The sequence below is a fragment of the Triturus cristatus genome, chromosome 6 (assembly GCF_964204655.1).
Source record: "Triturus cristatus chromosome 6, aTriCri1.1, whole genome shotgun sequence".
Lineage (NCBI taxonomy): Eukaryota > Metazoa > Chordata > Amphibia > Caudata > Salamandridae > Triturus > Triturus cristatus.
In genome coordinates this window covers 876,335,825-876,359,976 of record NC_140589.1, presented here as the reverse complement: position 1 = coordinate 876,359,976, position 24,152 = coordinate 876,335,825, and the positions used below count along the sequence as shown (strand labels likewise).

General features: G+C 43.1%; 1 pseudogene; it reads left to right on the top strand.

Moving 5' to 3' along the window:
* Nucleotides 1–2,731: 2,731 nt before the first annotated feature.
* Nucleotides 2,732–24,152, top strand: part of LOC146817993 (uncharacterized) — a 46,258-nt pseudogene continuing 24,837 nt past the window's right edge.

Below are 24,152 nucleotides of genomic sequence, written 5' to 3'. Positions count from 1 at the left end.
TCTCAGATTTTAGGCCTGGTTTAAAAGTGCCACGTTATCTGAGAGTGGTAAAAGTGCACAGGGAATATGTAGAGTGTTTTTATTTCCTTGTGCAGATTGACATCCATATTCCTCATTCGCATGAGGAATATGGAGTAAGCTGGTAGCACTGCATATTCTCTCACCTTTCCTAGAGGTAGAATTCAGAGGTGTACATTTCCCCACACAGAATAAGGCTGAGAACTAACTCTGATGCTCAGATGCAATTGTGAGTGCGCCCAAGAAACGCTCCTTTCCAGACAAGGTTATGCAGACCACATCCAGAACATGTTTCCAAATGTTTGTTTGCAAGAAGAACATATTTCAACTACTCACTGGTGCATCTTATTTAACCTGTCTGAGTGGAATACATATGCTGCACACAGAAGCAGAGACGTTTTAAGGCATGGACAAAGTGAGTAAATGCACAGGGCCCCACTGTCTAAGGGCCCCCTTGGAAACAGAACCTTTCTCTTTATTTGACTTCTGTCTAGTCTATTTCTCTATCTAAACCTCTCTCTGTCTAAGCCTACTGATACCTCTATCTCTGTCTCTCAAAACCAGTGTCATCTTAAGGAATTTTGGGGAGCCGGGCAAGACATAGTTCAACTGCTTTTGTTTGACTTTGTTCATATCTTACATATACTTTACTATTGTCTGGCATCTTGTGGGCTTGAAAGGGATATAAAAATGTATGTTGCATAGGAGCCACCACAATATGTTCTACTCCAAAATGCTTAAGATGACACTGCACAGAAGCGATGCATCCTTTGCAGATGTGCACATCTCAGAAGATAGTGATCGGTGAAACTGAGGGGCATATTTACAAGCTCCTATATCCACAGCAACGTCGCTTTTAGTGATGTTCCTGTGGCGATATGTGCTTCACCTTATTTACAAGGCAGCATTAAGCCACTTAACGTGGCTTAACCCTGGCTTGTAAAGAAGGCCCCCTTTCACACTATACTTAGCGTGAAAGGGGTGAACAATGGGTGCTACGGTGGGCGTTCCACTGTAACAGCATTGACTTTGACGCTGCCCCATATTTACAAAGGCGGCGTAAAAATGGGGCATCGCCAAAATTAAGACCAGGGTAAACCTGGTCTTAAACAGGCACAACGAGGAGAAATGTTTAATTTGTCCTAGTTTTTGCTGTTTCCACGTGTGCTGCCTTGTGCAGCACACATAAAAACAGCAAAAGGCATTTGATTGCTTATGTGCAGAAAGCTGTCCCTTCCTTCACATAAACAATCAATAAAAAAATGACATTTTGCAACTTCTATGTATGTTGCATTAATCAGCACACATTGAAGTTTCAAAACGCCATTTAAGGGTCATTTTTTGCAGGAAGGGACACCATCCTGCACACAAACAATATTCCCCCCAATGCAGACACCCTTGCACTATGGTGCAAGGGTGCCTGTGTTGGCGCTTGGCTGCTAAATTTAGCAACAGCGCAGGGGGGAACGCAGGGTTGCACTATATTTTTGTAAATATGGTGCAGCCCTGTGTTACAGAAGTGGCGGAGTGTGGCGTTAAGCCAAAGACGCTAACACCACACTTCCCACCTTCTCTAGTGAATATGCCCCTGAATTTATGCCCCTCAGATCCACGAATATTATATTGGTCTTATTTGCTCATATGGCCTTCATATCTTCATCATTACCTGACACCCATGCAGATCAACAGATCTCAAAATAGCTTTTTCCCAGTCTCCACATCAATGGTACACTCTATTATCTTCTGAAAGTGTCCTAATTGCAGATGCTTAAAGAAAGTCCCTTTCTGAGCAAGGCCATGGTCGGCATGCAGGCCTATGAAGGATTTTATTTAATTGTATTCAAATAAATGATATTTTGTAGGAATACTACAGGCCTCCCATAATTCTGAGCACTCCTCTGAAAATTTTAGATCTAGCTACACATAGCTTTAGCTAACTGCCTGAGCTCATGTAATCAACAAATAATATATACAGAGATGTGCTGTGGTGATACCTTTCAGTAATTACTTGAAAACATGGAATTCTTTTTTTGGAGTGACCAACAGGAATACTTCTTCTAGATTATCATGCTATTATCTCATAAGAGCGCTAGATGAATCACTCCATAGCAGATAAGCTAGATTAACCAACTAAAAGAGGGGCTTTATTACAAAATTTCATTCACGCTTTAAGGGACTCTATTCTACTTTTCAGCTTTGGCATAAAACACATAACTTCCTCAAGGTAATGAAGGCAAAATCACCCCTACTCTAAAATATGGAAGAAAAGTCACCCTAGGGAAGGAAGTTGGGCCTGTTGACAAACTATTCACAAGAATTTACAAAACCACCCTGCCCCTTCCAAAAAAATCATCTCCTGCCCAAGTGAGATTAGAATACAACATCACAAAGCAGTGCTGAGCCAGTGGCAGTTGCTTTTTAGGTCTCGCCTAGCGTTGCAGCGCATGCGTTGCTCGGTTTGGAGGCAAGCAGTATTCAGTATAGTGTGGAAGCTTCGTGGAAGCTCCGCCCACTCTCCACCCATCTTTTTGATTGGCTTGTGTCTTAAATGCTCCCATCTGATTGGTTGTAGGCTTGTTAGTCCGTCCTCCTGACGACCATGTTGTCATTTGTGTCCTTCCATGGCTATTGGCCCCTTTACTGCATGGGCTACTTTCTTCTGTCCCCCCTCCCGCAGTCCGTGAGTAAATATCAGCCCCTTTTTTGCCCTCCAATGAGCCGGCTCCATGTACTAGAGCAAGGGGTGAGAGTTGAAAGGTTACATCCAAGATGGCAGCAGACAGACTGCAGCCTTGGCATTGATCAGCTGGCGCTTCCTTCGTGACCTGGGAGCCCATGCAAGGAGTGTGGGCGGTCTTGGGCAATGCTGCCCTAAAGGATGCTTACGCTCTTGCCATGGCGGCGCTGTTGGCTCTCCTCGGTCTGGGCGGGCAGCTGCTGCACATGCTACTGCTGGCTTGGCACACGCCCTGCAGCCAGGACTGGGTGTGAGGACTCGTGCGGGTGGCGACTGCGCTGCTTGTGCCGGGTGCGCTGGGATTTCGGCCCCTTCATGGGGTTGGCGGCAGGGCTCTGCCCAGCAGGAGATGGGGGTACAAGGTGCTAGGTTTCGATAACGGACACAAGCTGCCAGAGAAGCTGCCGCTTCACGTGGGGCTTTTGGTGGGCGAAGAGGAGCAGAGTTTCCCGGACATGGCAAGCTTGGTGTTGTGGTGTGTGCAGCCCTACCAAGTACCATCGAGGGGAGCATCTATAATGTATGCACCAAGCTGAAAGCTAAGAGCATGTGTGATGCTCCTGGTAAGTTATGGGCCTGGCTGGGCTTGCCTGTGCTTGTGTTGGTAACTGCTAAAATGTAACACAACCTTGCACTACTGAGCGGCATGATAACTGTGACGTCAGGAGTCACTAGCTATTGTGGAGACAGCGTGAGTGTCTTACAGTTGTTATACTCATTTTAATATGTGCATTGTATGCGCTGCCGAGCGAGCGGAGTGGGCGGCATTTACAAGTAATCAGCCTGCTGCAGAACTTTGCAATAGCTGTTCCTTGGCCGGAAAATTTATCATTAGCCTGTCCTGGGAAATATCCTTTAAAAACCTACTGGCAGCCGCAAATTCCTCAGTTGACCTCAGCGAGAAATCTTTACACTGTTTCTCTCCGCGGTGTCATGAGGCCCACAAGGTAGAGGAAAGAGAATCCCCACAGGCTGTGGCCTTGATAGGTCTTGCCTGGTGAGTGTGCCGGGTGGAGGAGTGTAGACATGCTCCGGGCAGGACTGCAAGAACTCTCAGGTGCCCCGGAGACTCTCTATAGTTTGCAACATGGAAGGAGAGGCGTCGGAACGAGTGATCAGCTCCCGTGCTGAAGTAAGTAGGACGTGAGCAGACAAGAGCTGACACCACGCTGCAACATATGCTCTGCGTAATAGCAGCGCAGCTCAGTGGGTCGCTCAAACCACTGCGGCAGTGCTGGTTTATATTGAATTGGACTTGATCCCGGTCCTACCACTGCCGGTGGTGGCTGACTTGCAGTCTTGAGCCAGACTCACCCGTACCAGGCCGATGGCGTTGGTTACCCCACTGGAGTACAAGTTGCTGTGGGCTGGCCATGAAGGGCCCACCTGTTGCCACGAGAACTTCAACCAAAGAAATAAATGCCTGAATGAGAGTGTTACTGAGCCCCTATATTAATCTTAAGTAAACACTTGTGCTGTCGCCCGGCAAATATAATAAAGAATCAAAGTAGCAGTTTGTTTTTTTGAATTTCACAAAATGCTTGCTTCCTGGCTCCATATTTTTCTGGTGCTTTACAGCAGTTACATTTTTAGAGATTCTCATTGATTAAAAATGGGTGTCGTTTTTGATATTCATATATTTACCTTGTCTTCATTGCTTCATTCAGCTTGTGCAAAAGTGTCACTCATAGTCATTAAAATGTCACTCATTATTACTCTAAAATTATGAAAATGTCACACATAGCAATCTGAAACCTTGGCAGCTATGTGCGTGGCCGTGTGCATCTCCTACGTGAGCGCCTACGACAGCCAAGGTAAGAGACCGTACCCTAGCCGTGACACTCCTAGCTATTAATGGAGTGCAATTTTGTGAGGAATTTTAATTGGGCCAGTATTTAAATTATCATATTGACAGTTGGGCATATCTATGACTGCTTGCAGGGGTACAACTTCTTAAACCACCCTTTATGTTGTCACATTACGTCTAAACCGTTGTCATGTTGTCCTCCCAAGTGTACTAGTCTTTTGTGTTTATGTACAAAGCTTGTTCTGACCCTGGTCTAGTTTTATTTCATAGCATGTGGGGCGCTGTAGCCTTTCACAATGCCTGTATCACACTACAACGCGCGTATGTGGGTATGGCAGGGTTGTTCGCTTTGAGCTGATCTGGGAAGTGTTCCCCTGTAATGTATGTGATGGATGATCCAGTGTGAAAGACGCACATGCCTAAATTGTTAGCCTTACAGCTATGAAAAGCTCTGGTGGTCTCTTTATTGTGTTGGGAGTTTACTAAGCCTGTGAAGTCTGGTGGGGGATTGTGGTTGGAGTCTCGTGTCCTGTAGCTTACTTGTCTTCAGTTGCAGAGTAGCTAAGGTAACTTTGTGTTGACGAGAAGTGTGGTTATCATATGCCATCCGTATTTCAGGTCATTGTAAGGTTATGTTGTTTATAGCTCCCCAGTTTGGATTGAATGCCTGTGTCTGTCCTCTTGGCAAGCGTGGTGGTCTGACTATCACACAGCTCTCAACCGTGCTTACATTGGTAGGTTAATCATTGAGTTCTGTCCCAGAATCCCATCCCAGAGTCTGCGTTTGACAGTTTGGGCTGGACTATTCTTAGTGGTCCTGGCATGGGTTTAATCATTTAAAGAGGGGGAAAAACTTTCTTTGCTTTAAACTTTCATTTGGTTTGATTAATTCTTTTAGTTTTCAGGTTCAGAAAGAGAATCCATTTAATTTTCCCTTACCCGCAAGATAGTATTTTGTTTGGGGGGGGGGAAACTAAGGAACCCCACATTGGAGCTGTAAGAGGCTACTATATACAGAGTCAGGATGAACGACAGGGGGTAGGGGAAGATTTAACTATATAGGTGGCAGAGAGAGAAAAAGGTGATCCAAGGTTCTATAACTTAGCTGCGGTTTCTTCTTTTTCGAGTGCACCGGTGGGCCGAAGCAAGAATGGCCTGGAGAAAAGAAGAAGAAAAGATATATTTATTGATTGGAACTGCTAGAACTGACCTCATACTGTGAATCCTAAGTACAGATTAAAAATGTGCAACAGTGCTAAAAAAAACACTTATTGTGAAGCATTTTATATACCAAGTGACAGAGTACTTACACTTTCTTCTGGCAATCTGTAAGGACACTTGACAGATGTTTCATAGTGTCCAGTCTTTGACACTATCTCTGAATTACAGCTGATATCCAGAACCCAGTCCTGGCAGCGTTTTAATGCCTATGCTTGTGTCTCAATGGGAGCACTGCATGAAGGATAGGATCAACTTCAGAGGTGACACAGACCTTACCTTGGATGGAAGAGTGAGAATACTCTATGAAGAGAGCGTTGAAGGCCAACTTCTCCAAAGGGGAGACACACCACCAATGGTTACGTCCCACAATATGTGGGGAAGGGACCCTATCAAGTAAAATCAGGGTTCTACAAGGTCAAACATGGGTATACTTTGGCAACCAGTGATAAAAACCTTGGCAAAGGGTTTGGAGAATGAGGGATCTTGGCATAACTGAGAAGCTGTGAGGGTTTCGTGAAATTGAAGTGCCTTGGAAGGTCTCATCATGAGTATAACAAGTATGCAGGGTGTCATAAAAGAGTTTATGCTCATCAGTAGCATCATTCCCAGCATTGTAGGCCTCTCAAAGAGGAATTGAAGCATCTGTGAGGAACAATTGCTGAACCATTTTCAGAAAGAATTTTCCCACAGATCAAAGTTCCTTCAACTCTGGGAAGGGGTCTGGCAAATGCTTTCACTTACAAACAACTTTCCCAGAGTTACTGGTGGCAAATTTAATGATATATCCAACCTATGTTAATTACACTCTAGTGAAAATGTACCCCATTTAAGAAACCTGGTTATCACTCCAATTAATAAGCACTGACAAAACCGAACTCACCTTTTAGCCTTACCAATAAAGACATATTGGCTTTGCCAATGCTTTTTTGTCGGTGCTGTTCAGCATCAGCAAAAACAAGACATTACTGCAATGCTGTACCACATCAGCAAAATAAAAGGGTGATGATACATACGCTCTTCTGTCTGGCATTGTTTCGTGCTCTGTGTCACTGCAGTGGTTTTAAACTAGCTCAGCCAGTTCACAGTGGTGCTCCTGTCATTTTCATATATTTTTGTATAATTAACTTCCATGCTATTGGTGCAATTTCTGCACCAACTTACAATGACCTAACTGGAGAGTTTTGTGGGTGAAACCAATTTTACAGTAGTATTTTGGGGATAGAGACCAAGCACTGTGACTCTGATTGGAAGAGTCCTGCATAACCGAAGACCGAACATTCATAATTAGTGCCCTAGGAGTGAAAACCCCAACTCAGCCCTTAGACCATAAGTGAGGTAGAGTAGGACAGGCCAAACAACTGAACCAGCATCACATAGCCTAAGAAGCCTGGCAAGGTGACAGGAGTATAGAAGCAGATGTGGCACGCAAATAGAGAGCAGATATCTCGCAATCCCTAAGCCCTGCAAGGGGTATAAGATAAACGTCTGCCCTTAATATAAACAAAGAGATGTCACTCACCTTTCCACCAGCAAACGACTTCAGTGCCCCATTCTATAAAGATACACTGTAGCACTGATCAATGGGGGGAAAGAAGAGCAGGCCAAACTTTAGAACCAGAACAGCCCCACTGAAGGAGGCAGGTACACACACAGACATGAGCCGGAGAGATAAAGTTCACATTACCACAAGCCCCAAATGCAGGAGAGAGCACCAAGGGAAGTCTACGAGCAGTCAACACCACAAAATAAAGAATAGGGACACTCACCTGTGTGCCAGTAAAGGGACCCCAGTGCTGTAGAAAGGGCAAGAAGATTCCTGCCCCAAGCCTGGAAGGGAACACATGAGAGAGGACCAACATCCAAGATGCAGAGCATATGGGAGAGTCCACATCCATTGCAGCAGTCAACCTTATCTTCAGGCAAAGCGAATTCAACATTGTCTCCAAGCCCAGAAATAAGAAAATGCAGCTCAGGTCATACATCACTGGAACTCAACACAGTACCTGACAAGCCAAACTGGAAGACTGGGGCACACAATAACCAACAAGAGCAAATGATGCAGGAAAACAGGGAAATACACGAGAAGGCCAAAACCCAGCAGGGAATATATTAGGTTGTCTAAACCCAGCCAGCACCTCAGAAATGAAAAGGTGGAGACACACCTGTCCTCCATGGATTTGGACTCCAGCACTGCACAGCAAACAGCTAAACTCAAGCACTAAGACTGCAGGAAGCACAGGACAAAGGGGCCACACCTAAACCTGCCAGCATGGGTTTGGTGGAGAGGTTCCACATCCATCATTCAAAAGAGAAACCACAACCTCATCCCAGAGCACAACAGAGGAGCATAGAAGGGAAATCCAGACACTGGAACCAGTATCTAACAACTCTAACAAGTCCAGCATTGTTTGGACAAACTAGCGAATAAAAAATATCATCATACCAAACTATTGTGTCAAGAATATTTGGAGGTCAAAAAAATCTTGGACAGGAATATCGAAGTTAATAAATATCATTTTAAGTGTTGTTTTCAAAGTCATGAAAAATATAATTTTAGAAAATAATGATGTATACAATGAAGTTTATAAGTGTTAATTTATGTGTAGTGTATTGCAGTGGGTTTGCTTTTATGTGTTTAGTTTCTTTTCTTAATTTGTGTGTTTAGCACAATAATTTATTAATTGTGAAAAAGAAACAAAATTGTATTCCAGTAGTATTACTATGTAAACTTAATATATAGTTAAATTTACTTTAGTAACGGATGTTTCGTTTTCAAGGAATAAGCATGGGGAGATTATGAATATGTGAATATTTTAATTTAAATGAAATGTTTATTTTTTAATGATATGAAAATTAATATTGTAAAATTAAGACATTTGTTTATGTAAACATATTTATTAATTCATTTTGATGTATTGAAATTTATAGAAACATTGGTATTGTACTGTAAGTATTAAAACAATAATTTTAATTATTGACACTTTGGTCAAAAGTTTTTAAAAATGTAAATTGAATCATATAATTTTTTTCTGAATTTACTTTTATTACACATTTTTTATTTTATACGTTTATTGTTATCACACCCTAAACCTTCCGCCTGCCACACGGTGCAGGGGTGTTTCCAAACATCCATTTACTATGGCAGCCTGTGCTGCAGGCCTTTTCCGCCAACCGCACAAGCTGCCATAGCAAAATGGATGTTTCCAACTGCCCTATGGGTAGTCGCATCCTATTACTGAGGTCGGAACTGCTGACCTAAGTCCACCCTACATCGTAATGAGCCCCATAGTGTCCAACACCTTACCTAAAATGGTTTACATTTTAGTAGGACTAGTTAATGTAACCTCTTAAATGCTATTTTTTGGGACTTTTTGGAAATAATATTTCCAGTTTTTGGTGCATTTTACTTTACTTTATTTCACTTTACTTTAGGTGGTACATATTACATTTTATCATTTATGTAAGTGTTGAGTGATTGTTATTGGGTATTATATATGTTTGTATGTTTTGTGTTATAATTATTTTTTACAATGGATTGAATTTGTTGTTTGAGGTTTCTGGTTGGTGAGGTTTAGGTCTTTTATGTAAATGGTATACATTTTATTTATTTTCTTAGTCTTACTTAAAATTGGATTTTTATTTAATGTTTTAACTAATGTAATAAAATATTAGGTTTATCATTCATATAAAACAAATTTTGTAATCTTGGTTAAAGATTATGCTATATTTTTGGGGAGTTTTGTAGGTTAATATTTATTTTATAATATGCTTTTGGCCATTATTTCTAAGTAATCTACTCCTTTGTTTATGAAGAGTTTTACCATGCCATACATTATTTTAGTTTGTTTGCTAATTTTAGGTTCCATTTGGGTTACAGATTGCTCCATTTGTAGTTGTTTGCAGCTTTGCTCTGTTTATAGGGTTTCTATAAATGTATAGAGTGTAGGTTGGGTTCTTCCTAGTGTGCGCTGGAAGGCATTGTTGAATCATTCCACTCAATTGTTTGTTTTGGCTTCCTGTGCCAAGGTGCTGTCATAGACATTCCACCATATTAATTGGATTATGGGTTGGCATATGTGTCCGTAGCGGTGTAGTCGGCCAATCCCATTGTCTTCAAAATAATTTATTGGGAGGCTTAGTTTGTGTTTGTTTTGCTGCCAGAAATACCTTTCTATTAGTAAATTGTAGTAGTTGTTTACCTCAGGACAGTGCTATAATTTTTTTTTATTTCAAGGGCACTGACTGTTTGCAGCATATTGTAAACGTAGGGCCTGATTACGATATTGGGCTGACACCGACACGGAGGCAGGATTGTATGACTAGGAGTCGGAGGTCTCGCTGGCCGCATTACGATGCGACCGCCCTCACGGCAGTCACAATTGAATATATTGTGTATTGCAGGGTGTGCTGAGGGCTGCAGCACACGCTGCATTACAAATAAAAAACACATTTAAAACATCCCTGCACTATGTGGCAGGCACCATGCTGTGCCTGCCACATAGTGCAGGGATGTTTAGGGGGCCACTATGGGTACCCCCAGGGCCCATAGAGGAGGGCCAGGGTTTAAGGGGGCCCCACTAGGGGCCCCAATGTCATTTTCCACCTGCCTTTTCATGGCTGGTGAACTGCCATAAAGCGGCCAGCAGAAAGGGACACTGTAATCCCTACAGTGTTGCCTAAGCAGGCACCACCACTCTTGTAGGGATTGCAATCCCTCCAACGGTCAGACAAACTCCAACGGTCTGACAGACTCCTTGAGCCCGTCGAATGCATGGCAGACGGTCTCTCCGCCAGCCCACCATCCGCTCACCATGGTAATGCAGCAGACGGACCTGCAGGGACAGATGGGGGGACCACCACCGATGGCCTGACGGTGGGCTCCCACCTCCATCGTAATCAGGATTGTTGGAGTTGTCTCCATGTGCTTTGACTGCAATGGTACTAAAAGCTGTGGGTGTCTGGGTAAACTTTTAAAATGTTTGAATCATTGCTTCTCAAAGTCTATTATTTTTTTATTGATAGTAGTTGTTTGTTTTATATTTAATGTTTAATATGTAGTTAAATGCTTTTGAATTTTATTGTATCTATATATTTTATATATATATTTTATTAATATTTAGATTGTTCTATAAATGTTTTTGTAGTTTATATAAATATTTTTTAACCCATGTTATGTGTTTAGTTTTTTATTTAAAGTAAATCTCATGTATTTTGGTGATGTAGTATATTTTCTTTATTGTTAACACGTGTATATGTTGTTCAATGTTTATTTAAATGTTTTGTTTAATGTAGAAACTAGTTATTTATATGTTTATTAATGATAATGCAATTAGTTTGGCTATATTATTATAGTCGATATTGTGTGTGGCGATTTTTATGACTAGTAAGAATATTTTTGTTTCCAATGTTTTTGTTTTCAATATTAGTTAAAAACAAAACTTGTTACAGCAATATTTGTATTCTCGATATTTATGGTTTTATTAGTTAAGTATATGAATGTGATTTGTTAACAATATTTAGTTTCAGATATCTTTGTATAACAGTATTGTGTTCATCGATATTGTGTCATGGAACCAGCCCAGCAGGATGGCTTCTGTTCCCACAATCCTAGTAGAAACCAGACCACAGACATAACAGGAGGTTTCTGGAGACAGGTATGGCTTTTTAGGCACACCTGTACTGGGAAGAGTTTCATTTTTTTTACACAAGCAGCAGGGCACTTTTCTCAACAATGTGGGCACACCTCATAAGGTAACACCGGAAATGGGGAAGTAATAAGGTGGGGGAGAGACAAACAGCTGGCGTGCACTCAGGTTTAAACAGTAAAATCAAATAGGTAACGTATTCCAATAATTGTATTAGGCTTGGTGTGCTGACCCTGAGGTGGTTCCACCCTGCCACCTTAATTCAAAATTGCGTGAGAGACTGGAGCGAGACGCTCTAGACAGGGACTGCACTACCACTGGAGACTCAATAATGAGTATAAAACAAATTAAACAAGATTTATCTGTTTGACATAACAGAAAATTGTAATCATCATCGAACCATCATGAGACATTTATGAATATGAAAGACGAATCATAGCTTCTTCTTGTTGAAGTGTTATTTATTCACACTCCTATCATGATGAAAAAGTGCATGTTGCAAAGTACTATAACAAATGAAACGTAGCTTGATCTTCCCAATGCATTTCGGGCGTAATGTTCGCCCTTCTTCAGGGGCTTTCTAAGAGTGAAACATCAAACAATTACATTCAATGGTATTAAACTGATAACAAAGTAGAAGAGTGGAAGGCTATTACGGCGTCACACGGACATTCAGACAAGATCAAAGATTAAGGCCACTGAATTGAACAATAGAAACGTGAAAGCACGTCACCAAGAAGTCTGAGAGAGATCTGTTGAGCATGTGAGGGGGAGAAGGGTGGTCCAGAGCATGAGAGCAAAAAAAGGAAGGAAAAAGTCACCGTGTGCAGAAAATCAAAAATTATCGTGCGCGAAAGATTAGACCCAGGACATATCCGAATAATAAAGACTATAGTACCTGAAAAAGCTAACAAGGCTGGTTTCTACTTGAGAATAAAAACGATAAAATAAGGTATCTGCAGAAATACAAAAAGGGGTACGTGTCCCGTAAGATGTTGAAGACGGCTCTGTGAAGCAATTTAAGTGCTCCGACAATAATCGAACGTGCAAGGAAAAACATGTTAAAAAGAACTCACCGAGCGTTCGAGGAACGCTAAGGGACACTTTACTGGAAAACAACCGTTGGCTGTGTAGTAGACAACCGGAAGGGCAAAGCGGTGTGGTGAGAAGGTGAAAACCTGCGAGAAATGAGTGAATGCGGGGAGTTAGAAAATGTATGGTGCGTACGGAAAGACCTGTAGATTAGAACATGTAGAACAGGGTACCTGAGAAAATCCTCTCTGTCTCCGCGCTCTGGGTCCATAAGTTGTGTGAGCTGCTGAATCCCGCCCGCAAATATCGGCGGAGTCCGGGCCGTGTTCACGTGAGGAAGTCGCAATATAAGGAAATGAAAGAAGGACTAATGATGAGTGTTAGGTGTAACCAGGGATGGCCATCTTGTGTTGGGAAATGTACTCTATCAGATAGAATGAGCAAGTCGGAAAGTGCACAAAGACAATTGTGAGAAAGCGTGAAAGGACAAGCTTATACGGCCTAAACAACGAAAGTGCTCAAAAAGTGAAACACACCTGTATTAGGGAATGTCAGTATACAAAAAAGCTGAATACAAAACTTTATGTCGTCAATGTGAAATGAACAATGTTCTGCCTATTTACATTCTAGTAAATGATAATAGTCCCCAAGTAACATCCTGCCTATTTACAATCTTTGTTGAATTGACGTTCTAACAATATGTCTTTAACAGTAGGAGCATCACACAAATGAGACACGCTACTGATATAAATACATAGATGGACGAAGAAAAATATGACTACTAGCAATTGACAGCGATAATATGGGCAAAACTACTACTAGAACCTGATCTCTTTGAACTTAATGGAGAAGTGTTGTCCTGACAGTTACCACAATGTGAGTGTAAATGCTAATGAATTGAGGTGGGAGGTGATGCGTGATGAGACCCATCTATCATGTTGTGTGCTATAAGTGACATGAGACACAAGGCTGTTGAAAATTATAATGTTTGACAATAAAATAATATAATGAAGTAATGAACTGAAATCGGGCATAAATCAAGATTAAAGCTCTGGTGCATATTAGGACGACCCTGTCCCCCTTCTATTCTATGTGAAGGAGAAGAGTGGGAATCACAAGAAACATGCAAATTCAATTTTGTCGTTGAGGCCCTTGGGACTTAAGGTATTAAGATGCCGAATCCAAAAGGATTCCCTTTGAACAATGAATTTGCTCATGTCACGATCATTATGAGATTTGATAACTTCAATCACACTAAATTTGAGTTGAGCAATCGTATGGTGTGAATCACACCAATGACTAGCAAGTGGTGAAGATGTAGATCTAGTGCGAATGCGACTTTTATGTTCCGTGATGCGGGTACGTAAAGATATCTCAGTTTTGCCTACATAATATAGGCCACAGGGGCATCGGATAATGTATATGACATTTGAAGTGTTACAATTGGCAGTAAAATGAAATTTAACCGGCTTACCCGACCAGGGGTGAGCCATAGAAACACCTGTAATAATGTTATTACAGTGAGAACAATTGTAGCATTTAGTCATACCTTTGGGTGCCAAATCAGTAGTGGGTTCTTGTCTCTTGAGAAGTTCCTTCAAGTTATTAGAGCGTTTGTACGCAAAAATCGGTGGGTTTTTAAACAGATTCCCAAAATCTGGTTCAGTCTGTAGTATATCCCATCTGTTAAGGATGGTTTTTTTGATGGCAGGAGAGAGGGTCGAGAACTTAGATACATAGACTTCCCTTGTTTGAGCTGGTTTTATATGTTTATCAAGTAGTGTTGACCTAGATACCTGATTCAAGCGTTCAACCGAAGATTCAATTAGTTTTTTGGGGTAGCCACGTGCCAAGAACTGAGTTTTAGTATCCTCAAGGGTGGTATGCAATTGTGAAGTGTCAGAAGTGATGCGCTTGATTCTCAAGAATTGAGAATAAGGAAGATGACTTTTCAGGGATTGTGGATGGAAGCTATCATAAAGAAGCATGTTGTTGCGGTCTGTAGATTTTTTGAACAAAGAAGTAACGATGTTGTTGGACAATAGTTCAATATGTACATCAAGGTACGAGATGGAGTATTTGTCCAATGTATATGTAAACTGAATTCTGGGATTGAAATCATTAAGCGCTGAAAGTTTCGATTCCAAAATCTGTCTGTTGCCTTGCCACATAATGAAAATATCGTCGATGTATCGACGATATATGATGAGGTTGTCTGTCCATTCCCTGTCATTAAGGATGTTCTCCTGTTCAAATTTCATCATATAGATATTTGCGTAGCTGGGAGCTCCCGCAAAACCCATAGATGTTCCGTGAGTTTGTAAGAAAAATCTGTCTTTCCATTTGAAATAACTATGGAATAAACAAAAATGCAAAAGTTCTAAAAGAAAAATTTTGTTGGCTGGGATGGTATCCATTTGAAGCAGTGCCCACTCGATTGCTTCGATACCTTCAGAGTGTGGGATTGAAGTGTATAAGGCAACAACATCAACTGTCAGTAACCATATATCATCGTAACTCTGAAGATTAAGATTGTTGAGTATTTTCAAAAAATGTGTGGTGTCTTGTACGTACGTTGAACCTGCCTGAACAAACGGTTGCAAAAAGTAGTCTAAATATTGACCAATAGGGTCATGAATGGAGTCACACCCTGATACTATTGGGCGAAATGGTGGATTGGAAAGGCGTTTGTGTATCTTAGGTAATGCATAAATGAGTGGTCTGCGTGGATGTTTATTATACAGAAAATCGTATGTTTTAGAATTAATCCACTCCATGTCTTTAGCATGCTTAAGGATAGTGATCAAAATGTCTTGAAACTCTACTGTTGGGTCCTGTTGCAATGGTACATAAGTGGACTCATCAGACAGCATAATGTGGTCATTTGCAGTATCACTGCCGCCGCGTAGGACACACCTCAATTGCATGAGACTGCAGACAGTGCAGCACTAAGGGGGTAATTAGGAAGTCTGCCCGTCACCCTAGTGATAACGGGACCGCCCTCCTGCCATGCGGCGGTCCCGTGCCCCTGATAATGATGCGAACGCCACTGCGGCAGTCGCATCTGGCAATTCAACATTGCAGTGGGTGCAGCTGGCTGCAGCACCCGCCGCAATGTCCAATGGCCATGTTGTGCATTCCATGCACAACTTGGCAGGCACAGCACGGTGCCTGCCACCTTGTGGATGGAAATGCAGTGCACAAGTGCCCCCCCACCCGAGGAGGCCCGTAACGGGCCCTCCGAAGATGGCCTCCGCCAGCTTTTCCATGGTAGTTCCACTGCCATGGAAGAGCTGGCTGATGCCAGCATCGTGATCAGGCTGGTGGTGCCTTCAAGACACTGCCCCGCAATAACCACGGCCATATCTGCACCGCCAGGCAATCGCTACGATTGCCTGCGGTGGAAGCATGGCAAGCGGTCTTCGCGCCCGCCACGCTTGCGGAACGTTTCCCCCTGCCATCCTGATTTGGCAGGGGGAAAATGGCATGCAGATGGCGGAGGGACCGCCACAGCTAGGCTGGCGGTGGCAATCCCTCCGCCATTGTAATCGGGCCCTATGTTATATTTGTGAATATAATCACACAAAGGTTTTTGTGCATTAGTCTCCTACATAATAATTAAACTTGTTTAGAGAATAAAACTGGAAATCATATCATAAACTTTTCACATGCTAAATAAATATATTTTAGCAAAGAACTGATGTTAGGACACAATGAAGTAATGTGCAGGATTACCACGGTAAAATTAAATGGAAATAAAGTGCATCGCTGTAGTAAACACCACAATTAGAATTTCACAGTACTTCATAAATGTCAGGATTCGACATTGTTCCATGAAGAATTGGATAATTTCAGCTTAATTAAAAGATGACAAACAAGTTGTTGACTGAAGGATATGTACGTGAAAGCAGCCCACACAGCCTTCGCACTTAGCCTCCATTTTAGAATCGAAAATACCCTGGTTCCGAGAGTAACCCTGGTAAATGACGATTCATTTAATTGATTATACATTTTCATGAAAAGAGGTCCTTTGTTCATCACTCACAGCTCCTCCCTCAGCTGCATGAATGCCCTCTCATCCTGTTAGTGTGAAGGAATTGGCGCTTAGAGTGGGCTGTCTTTATGCTTAGAACAAGTGGGAGGTCTTTGAATTTTTGTCATATTGTTTCCCCAAAACTAACAACACCTGATAATGTTTGCTCACCTCTTGTATTGTACGTGACCTGAATGTCTGGTTGTTTTTTGCATTACCCAACCCTTAATTTACAGTTTAAGTATGATGAAACGGAACTGTTCAAATGACACTACAAATTGTACACCTACTACTTTCCTACCTGCAGCACTGCAGGTTTACAGAAAGTATAATTCGCCTTAGAGCTCAACTTGCTTTATAATGCTGCCTGCAAAAACAGGAATTAATGGTCTTTGTCATTTTGCTAAAATGCAAACTGTTGCACTCACTATTTTGCCCTCAAAGACAAAATGAACATACAGGAATAAATACATCATTCGAGGATGTGGCTTTCGATTGTGAGGCAGGTGTAGTGGCACTGGGGCCTGGGGGTCTGACGGACTCATTGCACCCCAATTATATGTATTTTTTTAAACCCAAAATTAGGGTGTGTGGCTGCCATTTTCTTGCTTGTATAAGGGTGCATTTCTCCTTTGCGTCACCCACCACTATCAGGGTAAATGAAGAATGTGGTAGCGTGATATGTATATCTGTTGTCATGTGATCAAGACCTGCAACAGTCGAAACACGTTATGGCAGATGGAGTTCATTAACTAAATAAACATTATCTGCATGGAACTGTGGTCCACACTCGTTTTCCTTCTAGGAGTGTTTTGTGGCGAGAAATCTGGATATATATATATATGTATTACCTACTGGCGGTCTCCAGTAGGTAGTTATAGTTAGGATCTAGCTTCCATAGGAAAAGTGTTTTTTGTTCTCCCAATAACTTTGGCGCCGGTTGATGAATCTTGGCAAAGTTTTCAAAACTAGTGGTCAGCTCTGGTCAACTCCTGTCTTGAAGGTTTCAGGGTGATTCGCTAAGCGGGGGCCGAGAAAAAGGGGGGTCCCAAAACGCATTTTCCCCCATGTTATTTTCAATAGGAATCTTTAGACAAAAGCTACAGCCCGAACTGCTGGACGGAATTACACCAAATTTGGCAAAAAGGTAGTCCTTGGTTCAGAAAGAGTCCTTTTTGTTAAATGGTGTAAATCTGTTCAGTAGTTCCTCAGAAATTAGAAAAAGAAAAAATATGAATATCTAGAGCAGCGGTGGGTTTGCGTACCCTCCCGAGCACGAGCTTCACTGTGACTGACTGCCAACACTCCAAACCAGGAAGTGTTGGCAGCCATCTTGTGACTCGGATACTGACTCACAAGAAAACAGAAAAATAAGGATGAAAAACAAGAAAAGGGGGCAGGGTACAGACACCCTGACCCCCTAGGCCTGGGGACCCCCGGAGCCAAAGAAAGCATTTAAAAAAAAGAAAATCTGTCAAATTCACGCTGGGTGCACGAATCCGGACTAAAAAACTTTAAAAAACAAAGCGCGGGCTCCAGTGCGTCCTTATTTTTAAGCCCCCGGGTGGGCCAGGTCCCGGGAGCATGCAGAAAATGTATAGTGGCGGCCCCCACAGCCCTGGGCACCGCCACCTCCCTGGTGCTTCATTTATGTTTTGCGGGGAGCCATGCAGCCCCCCGCAGCACGAGGGACCGCCTCCTCCCCAGGGCTCTACTTAAAAAAAAAAATAACCTGTGTGGGGGGGCTCGAACCCCCCACACACCCCAGGGCCCACCACCTCCCAGGGCACTAGTACGCAAATGTGGGGGTCCGTTATGGACCCCCGAGCCCCGGGGACCACCACCTCCCCGGGGCTTTGCACACATTGGGAGGAGGGCCGACCAGCCCCCCTCCTGGAGCCCTTGATGGCCCTGGGGACAGCCACCCCCCAGGGCCAGTTCCTGCAGTGTCCCGGGTGCCCACCCCCGGGACACTGCTGTTTGCTATTACAGGGCGGGAGCGCACGGCTCTCGCCCTAACATAGCAAACCCTGGTTTGGATTTTGGAATCGAGACCAGGTTTCCTCCTGTCGCTTACAAAATCCAAAGCAGATTGCTTTTCCACAAGGGGAGCTGTATGTTAGCAGCTCCCCTTGTGGAAAAGCAATGCCGGCTCCCGCAGGAGGCAGGAAGCCTGCAGGACCGTAGGGGCATTGGGGCTCCCCCCACGGTCAGTGAGTGCGTATGTAGTAACTGGTATTGGTGTGTCTATGGTTTCAAAAATTTTAGACTGTATTTTAGAGTGGGTGTATCAAAGGTTATATTAGAGTGTGAGGAGGTGCATCAGAATTTCATGTGGATGATGTCATCAGTGATGTCATCAGTAATGCCATTCGAGATGTCATCAGTGATGTCATCAGTGATGTCACTGACCATGTCATGAATGATGTAATATGTGACGTCATCAGCAGTGCATTGCGGGGGCGTGAGTTATAGTTAGTTGATCTAACTATAAAGGCGGAATTTCTCTGGTTTTGTACGAGTGAAATGTCCATCTAACTATAACGTCCCTTAAACCTATGGTTTTTTCAGTGTTTTCATGTTTTGAATTGAGGACAGTTTTCCGTGCTGAGACTCATTGGAGTTTTTTTTTTTATTCATTCACAGAGTGCAATCATTGAAATGCTAATGAAGCAACTATGGTTCCCAGCATGCTCTGCACTGTGACATTCGGACTGCCCATTCAGGGCGTGCCATTACGCATGTTAAATGGAGGACCTGCTGCACTTGCACTGAACCCATCACCTCAGAAGAAGGAATAATATCCGAAACGCATCAGGCAGAGGGTCGATCAGCATGGACACTGCCCATATCAATAAAAAGAGTGTTATCTCTAACAGCCGTCTGAGTGCTTCCTACGAGTGGGCAACTCTGAGCTTGATATATATATATATTCAATGAAAAAACCAAAGGTTTCACACATGTTATAGTTAGCTGGACATTTCACTCGTAAAAAACCATTGAAATTCCCCCGTTATAGTTAGTTCAGCTAACTATAACTCGCGCGCCCGCAATGCACTACTGATGACGTCACATATTACATCACTCATGACATGGTCACTGACATCACTCATGACATCACTGATGACATCACTGATGACATCATCCTTGTGATAGAGTGGCAGACCTCCTCTCCCCCTAATATAACCATTGAAACACACATTCAAAAATAGAAACTAAAATGTTCAAAATAATGAACATATCAATATCAGTTACAACAACCTATTCAGTAATTCTAAGAACCACATACACATACAGTAATTCACCAACAGTCCTCTACAGTCACTCATACATGTACTCACTCATCATATGTACTCATACACCTGTACATCCCGTTACACAATGCCACTCATCCATAGAGTAACTCACACACATAGTCACTCATGCTAATAAAGAATCAATCATCCATTTACTTGCATATACAGTTATACACACACCACCACACTTACTTCTACAGAAACTTACATATACTTACTCTTTTAAACAATCACTTATAGAAACACATACTTATTCATACAGGAACTCTTCCAATCTCTCACTCTCACATATACTCACTTATATACACCAATAGTCACATATACTAGTTTAAAACATATGTAGTTACTCATAAAGACACTATTGAGACAGTCATTCACTCACTAACACACCCATGCACACACTCATCCACCCATACAGTCCTGCACACATGCTGTATTCAACACATACAAACAGTGAGTCACTCATTCATGCACCTATGCACTAAGTAAAACCCCCCACCGAACCATACAGAAACTCAGACACTCATAGTGATAAAAAACCAACTAATAACCTATATAGACACTCATGTAGCCATGCAGCCACTTATACACAAAGTAAGAAACTGATACAGATATTTAAATATTTAAAGATTACTCAGTAAGCCATGTATTCACTATGATACACTTAAACAGTCAGTTACACAAAAAAATTCCAAAAAAAAGTATCCATTTAGACACTTATATACCCATTTATTCTTCCTTTGACCTTGAGATATACATAAATATAAAAAATATATAATTTTCATAAAAACACACAATCACTGGATGATGTCATCAGTGATGTCATCAGTGATGTCATTTGAGATGTCATCAGTGATGTCATGAGTGATGTCAGTGACCATGTCATGAGTGATGTAATATGTGACGTCATCAGTAGTGCATTGCGGGCGCGCGAGTTATAGTTAGCTGAACTAACTATAACGGGGGAATTTCAATGGTTTTTTACGAGTGAAATGTCCAGCTAACTATAACATGTGTGAAACCTTTGGTTTTTTCATTGAATTTCTAAGGTTTTTTAAATGCTAATTCCTAACTATAACGTGTGTGAAACCCATGGTTTTTTCAGTGAATTTCAAAGGTTTTTTAAATGCTAATTTCTAACTATGCCTACAGAGATAGGACATGTGAAGAAAGAAGAAAAAATGCACAGAAAGAAACAAAAGAAGTGCAGAAAGAAGCAACAGAAGTCCTCAAATACGAAGATAAGTGCAGGAAGAAGGATAACGTGCAGAAAGAACAAAAAGAAGAGCAGAAAGAAGCCTTGTTGCAAAATCATCCTGTACCCTCAACTTTTTCAGACGGATACTGGTGGTAACTGAGTCTGACTAACCAGTCCTAGAGCCAGTGCTATGTTAAAAGACACTTAGAATACAGTGAAAACACCTACATACACTAGGGAACATTATGCGTTGGGGTCCCCCTGTGATTAGCATGACCTCCTCTGTAAGCCCCTAGTGTATAATAGGGCATGGGGATTAAAACTACCTCTTAAAACAGGCCACAGGGCGTTTTTGCACAGATTAACTCAGGCCCCGTCCCCTCCCTTCACCACTGTGTAAACACGCCCTGTGTCCATTTTTAGTTGGGAGATTAAGTTCATTTGAATCCTGAGGGTCCCTAGGGTCCAACTAGCCCACTAGGTACCTCCAGTAAGTGCCACAGAGCTGCGTTGCAGAGAGGTGTAAAAAGTGGCACGGCCTGGACCACCTCTCTGCAATGCAGCTCAGTGGCGCTTACTGGAAGCACTTGGTGGGCTAGTTAGCCCCCAGGGGCCCTCAGTATTGAAGGGAAATTATATCCCCAATTTAAAACATGCCATAGTGCGTGTTTGCACACGTCACCTCAGGCCCCGTCCCCTCCCTTCACCACTGTGTAAACGCGCCCTGTGGCTGTTCTAAGTTGAGAGTCCCCCTGAATCCTAAGGGTCCCTAGGGTCAAACTAGACCACTAGGTACCTCCAGTAAGCGCCACAGAGCTGCGTTGCAGAGAGGTGTAAAAAGGGGCTTGGCCTCAGAACACCTGGCTGCAGCGCAACTCCCTGGCGCATACTGGAGATGCCTGTTGGGGGCGCGTTTGCAGAGTGCTGCACGGAGGGGGCATGGCCTCCGGCACGATGCCAGTCTTTTATTTATTTTAGTTTTTTAAGAAGGGGGGCTGTTTGGTTCCCCTTCTTATTCTAATTTATTGGCCCTGATGACCCCATCCCCCAGGGCCAGTCTCCTAATTATATTTTTTTGACCCCAATCCCCAGGGCCGGCCACTGTTTTTTATTATTTTAAAAAAATATATATTTATAGACACACCTAGGACATGCTGGACAAACCGTACGTACCTATCACCATGACGATTTGCGTGATATTCATTAAAAGGCGACTATGCATGCAATGAATCCACGTGGAATGTATTTACACCACTAGTGAAGCTCTGACATGTCTGATGCCCTACCGTGCCTAATCCTGGTAGACACCCTTGTCGTTTATTTATACAAACATGGGTAGCTATTGACGGGCACATTTAATACACATGCACACCAAGCCATTCAAAGGGGATTCGACAAAAATTCGACCAAAACTATGCAAGAAACCCCCCTCACGGTTAATAAAACACACATCCACTGCCGGATGTGTAATACTTTTTATTTTACTCTCTGGAAAGGGGACGAACATCACTTGAGAGTCACAGCGTGCTCCTGACAGAGCCCAATGCTGTGTTTCACCCACCATTGCCTGCCGAGTGCCACACACCTCTGTGTTGTATTCCACTAGCTAGTGCATATGCTATGACACTCTCTAGCCCATGTGCACTGTAACACCACCCCGTGAATATGTCATGCCACACTTGTCTTCGCACGGGTTATATTGCCCCATCTAACGTGCCTTTCTCGATGCCTATGTTATAACGCACAGTGCTATGCCATACATATTACAATCTGGGATCCATATATTTGTCACAGTGCATATGCAACGTTACACTCCCCAGCACATATTTTATATTACAACTTTAGAGACTAGTTAGGTTACACAACACTGCCCTGTGCATATTACACTCCAAGGCGCATATCGCATAGCACGCGCTAGTGCCTGTGCTATCTCGCGCTTTCCAATGAATCTGTCATTGCGCACAATGTATTGCAAATTATATTTCACGCCCGGTTCATCTTATATCACACTTTTTGGTGCATAGTTTATACCATACACTATATCTAGTTTTCATTTTCAATCGTGCTCTCAGGACTATGTTCTATATAACACTGTGTTCACCTACCCTTTTCACGGGCATTACATTTTGCGATAGGGGGTGGAGGGTCAGGGGGTGTTTCTGCCAAGTGAGCCCGGAGTCACAGTCACAAACGTCCTCTTCTTCCTGAATAAAAGTGAGATTATGCTGCATACTTGTTCATATTTTAAGTAGTTCGCACAGACACAATGTTTTAAAAACAATAAAGTTCCTAATACCCGCCTTCTCTGAACAGTTAGCTTGCTGCCCCATCCCCTTCCTCCCTATCCTCTGTTGTGTGAATCCATGGACTAGCCTCCTCCCTCCTGCCATGCATGGTCTGATGTGCTGCCACTGCCCTCAATTTAGTATGATGTACCAGTCCAGTCCTCCTGCCCTCCATTGCCCAATTCTATGCCCCATCATTGACCTCCTGCTTAAACTCTGTGCTTAGCTTGCTGCCCCTATTCTCCTTCCCCCTGCCCTCCGATGTCTTTGTGCATGCCCCTGCTCCATCCTTTTTGCCCACCATGTCCCATGGACCTGCCACTCCTATCTACTCTGAGTGTTCTGTTGAGCTGCCACTCCCCTCCCACCTGCCTAGCATTGTCAGATGACTGTAACCTGTCCCTGCCACCTCCACCCTGCCTGTCCACATGCCATGCCCCTATCCTCTTCCTCCTGTCCTACATGGTCCATTGTACTGCCACACCCTTCTGCCCTCCCTGGTCTGTTGTGCTGCAACTGCTCCTCCTGCCTGCCCCGTGTGGTCTGTTGTGAGGTCCCTTCCCCTGAACTTTCTTGTCTGTGCACAGGTCCTGACCCTCCCTTCTATCCTCCATTGTCCTTTGTGCATGCCCCTCCACCCTCCTTCTTGCCCATCATAGCCATTGTGCTGCCACTAACCCTCCCACTTGCCATGCATGGTCTTCTGTGCTGCCATGGCCCCTCCCACCTTCCCTGTGTGGTCAGTTAGCTGCCCCTGACCCCCTCCCACCTTCCCTCCATGGTCTGTGTGTATGCCATCACAGTCTCACTGTTGCTCTTCATGGTGTGTCTTGCTTCTAGTGCCCATCCTGCCTGACCTCCATGGCTATCTTGCTGCTCC